Source organism: Acomys russatus, chromosome X (genome assembly GCF_903995435.1).
Source record: "Acomys russatus chromosome X, mAcoRus1.1, whole genome shotgun sequence".
In the NCBI taxonomy this organism is placed as follows: Eukaryota; Metazoa; Chordata; class Mammalia; order Rodentia; family Muridae; genus Acomys; species Acomys russatus.
This window is the reverse complement of record NC_067169.1, coordinates 120,730,817-120,734,753: the sequence shown is the minus strand read 5'-3', so window position 1 is coordinate 120,734,753 and position 3,937 is coordinate 120,730,817. Positions and strand designations below refer to the sequence as shown.

General features: G+C 35.8%; 1 non-coding gene across 1 annotated transcript; it reads right to left on the bottom strand.

Annotated features, from left to right (window-relative positions):
* Positions 1-3,182: 3,182 nt before the first annotated feature.
* Positions 3,183-3,289, bottom strand: LOC127185967 (U6 spliceosomal RNA). Its single transcript, XR_007830233.1, has one exon. It is a non-coding gene; the product is annotated as a U6 spliceosomal RNA (small nuclear RNA).
* Between the last annotated feature and the right edge of the window lie 648 nt (positions 3,290-3,937).

The following is a 3,937-nucleotide window of genomic DNA, read 5'->3' as shown; positions in this document are numbered from 1 at the left end:
ATTTGGGGCTGAGCACTTTTCAGTCTCTTATTCTTTGCACAAAGGCTAGTTGTGAGTTTCTTTTTTTTTAACTCACTGGGAAAATTTTTTATTATAATTAATTCACATTACATCACAATTGTCATCCCCTTCCTTTTATCTTCCTGTTCCCACTCTCCTCCCCTAGACCTCTAAAGAGGAAGCCTTCTTCCCCTACCACTGGACCACAGCCTATCAGGTCTATCTGGATAGCCTATATCCCCTTTCTCTGTGTGCCTGCATAGTCTACTTGCCAAAGGGAGGTAATCAAATTGGGAGAACAAGAGTTCAATTCAGAGGCAGTCTCTGCTCCGCCCCCCAACCATGGAGAATGAGCTATTTTTGACTTAGCCATTCTGGTAGGTGTAAAACGGCCATTTTTACTATGTTAGTCTTACAGATACATGAACATGAGAGATCTTTCTATCTTCTGGTATCTTCTTCAACTTCTTTCGTCAAAATTTGAAGTTCTTGTCATACAAGGCTTTCACTTGCTTGGTTAAAGTTACACCAAGAGATTTTATATTATTTGTAGCTATTTGTGAAGGGTATTGTTTCCTTAATTTGTTTCTCATCCTGTTTATCGTTTGTATACAGGAGGGCTACTTATTTTGGAGTTCATCTTGTATCTAGCCAGTTTACTGAAGGTGTTTATCATCTGTAGGAGTTTCCTGGTAGAATTTCTGGGGCACTTATGTATATTATCATATCATCTGTGAATAGAAATGTTTTGATTTCTTCCTTTCCAATTTGTATCCCCTTGATCTTCTTTGTTGTCTTATTGGTCTGGCTAGGACTTCATGTTACTATATTGAGATATGGAGACAGTGAGCAGCCTTGTCTTGTCCCTGATTTGAGTGGAATTGCTTTATGCTTCTCTCCATTTAATTTGATGTTGGCTATTGGCTTGCAGTATATTGCCTTTATTATGTTTAGGTGTGCACCTTGTATCCCTGATCTCTCCAAGACTTTTAACATGAAGGATGATGGATGTATTTTTCAAAGGCTCATGAGATGATGATTTTTTTTTCTTTCAGTTTGTTTATATGGTGGATTACATTGATGGATTTTCATATGTTAAACCATCCCTCCATCTCTGGAATGAAGAATACTTGATCATGATGGATGATATTTTTGACATTTTTTAATTTGGTTTGTGAGTATCTTATTGAGTATTTTTGAATCAAAGTTCATAAGAGAAATTAGTCTGAAATTCTTTTTCTTTGTTCAGTCTTTGTGTGGTTTAGATATCAAGGTGACTCATGTTGCCTCATACAATGAGTTTGGTAATGGTCTTTCCATTTCCATTTTGTGGAATAGTTTGAAGAGTATTGGTATTATCTCTTCTTTGAAGGTCTGGTAGAATTCGGTGCTGAAACCATATGGCCCTTGGCTCTTTTTGGTTGGGAGACTTTTGATGACTGCTTCTATTTCCACAGGAAATATAGGACAATTGAATTCATTTACCTGATCTTTATTCAACTTAGGTAAGTGGAATCTATCAAGAAAATGTCCTATTTCATTTAGATTTCAAATTTTGTGGAATATAGGCTTTAGAAGTAAGACATAATGATTCTTCAGATTTCTACACTGTCTGTTGCTATGTCTCCCTTTTCACTTCTGTTATTTTATAGTATTTCTCTGCTTTTTAGTTAGTTTGGCTAAGGGTTTGACTATCTTGTTGATTTTCTCAAAGATCCAGCTCTTGGTTTTGTTGATTCTTTGAATTGTTCTCTTTGTTTCTATTATTGATTTCAGGCCTGAATTTGATCATTTACAGCAGTCTTACAACTCTTGACTGTGTCTGTTTCTTTATTTCTATGGTTTCCAGATGTGCCATTAAGATGCTTGTATGAGATGTTTCCATTCCCTTTTTGAAGGCCATTAGTGTTATGAACTTTCCTCTTTGCACTGCTTTCATTGTGTCCCATAAATTTGGGTATGTAGTGCCTCCATTTTTGTTGAATTTTAGGAAGTCTATAATTTCTTTTTTTCTTCTTTTTTATTAAACATTTTTTATTTTTACATATACATTTATATTAATACACATATATACAATAAACTACCTATAGCAAGAAGAACCATGATACAATAAGGAATTATATAAATGTTACATTCATGAGACTTGATGGTCTGTGACCATATGTTGGGGGAGGAGGTCCCTTTTGCTCACAGACCTAGGGGAGGGGAATAGGGTGGTAGTGGGAGGGAGGGAGGAACGGGAGGATACAAATGAGGGGAAAACTATTGAGATGTAATCTGAATAAATTAATTAAAAAAAAATAAATGTTATATTCTTAGTGTTTTGGGTATTTGTATTTGACAGCCTTGAAGGAAACATCTTTCCTATCTTGATGGCTCTAAAATTAGGAATGTAAATCAGTATTTTATCATACCTTATCATTATCAACTTAAAACATCCATGTAGACCTAAACACAATTTTACCCTTAAATAACTAAGCTTAATTGTAAAACTAAACTAGCTGGTCTTCAACCCCATCAGACACTTGAGAAGGAATAAACTTGATTGTCTGAGTATGCCTGGAGTGCAGTTTAGTAGCTTTCCAAATGAGAAGATGACAGAGACAGTTTGCTACCTGAAGAGTCACCCAGAACTCTCTATAACATTAGAGCATCATCTTCAGCTTTCTGCCCCAATATATCTGACAGACATACTTGTGAGGCAGGAACTATTGAGGACTTGTTTACCCTGTCTTGTCAGAGTTTGGCCATTGACTTTGCCTGCACCCAAGCTTGCCCTTTTTTTAGGCAGAATTTTTTCTGTGGTAGAAATGAGGACATTTTGCACAGTGGCTTGTTTGCCGTATTTGAAGCCATCTCCATAAGGAGGTTCTTTGCTGCACATCCTCTTTGAGGTAGGCTGGGTGTTGCCAGGAGTTAACCTGTCTCATTGTTAGTGAGTCTTTAAAATAATAAAAAAAAATTTTAAATGCCATATTCTGTATTTCTCTGAGGTTTGCAAAGACCTTATCTAACTATATTTTACCTTATCTTTCTATGGAGTCATATCTGTGCACCTAAGATGTATATTCTTATGATAAAAACAGACTAGTAATTTGTATGATCATGATTTGATCAACTAGCAATTAACTTGTATAACTTATTTATCCTAAACAGCCTGCAATAGCACTTTCAAAGTATTGTAAAAATATGAATGCTTCATGAATTTGTGTGTCATCCTGGTGCAGGGGCCATGCTAATCTTCTCTGTGTTGTTCCAGTTTTGGTATATGTGCTGCTAAAGTGAGCACAGAAGTCCATAATTTCGTTCCTGACCCAGTTTTCACTGAGTAGACAGTTTTTCAGTTTCCATTTTTGTGTACATTTTTTGTTATTTCTGTTGTTGTTGAGGTCCAGCTTCATTTAGTCCATGGTGGTCTGAGAGGATACATGGTATTATTTCAATTTTCTTGTATCTGTTGAGGCTTCCTTTGTGACCTACTATATGCTCAATTTTGGAGGTTTAGTGAGGTGCTGAGAAGAATGTTTGTGTTTGGGTGGAAAGTTCTGTAACTATCTATTAGATCCAATTGACTTATGACATCTGTTACTGTCATTAGTTCTTGGTTTAGCTTCTGTTTCATTGACCTTTCCTTTGGTGAGAGGGGAGTATTGAATTTCCCACTTCTAATGTGTGGGGATCAATGAGTGGTTTAAGCTTTATTAAAGTTTCTTTTACAAATGTAAATGCAAATGTATTTGGGGCATAGATGTTCAGAACTGTGATGTCATCATCTTTCTTGAGATTTCCTTTGATGGGTATTAAGTGTCCCTTCCTCATCTTTTTTGATTAAATTTTGTTTAAAGTCTATTCTATTAGATATTGGAATGGCTACTCCATCTTGTTTCCTGTGTTTATTTGCTTTGAAGACCTTCTTCCAGCCTTTTACTCTCAGAGA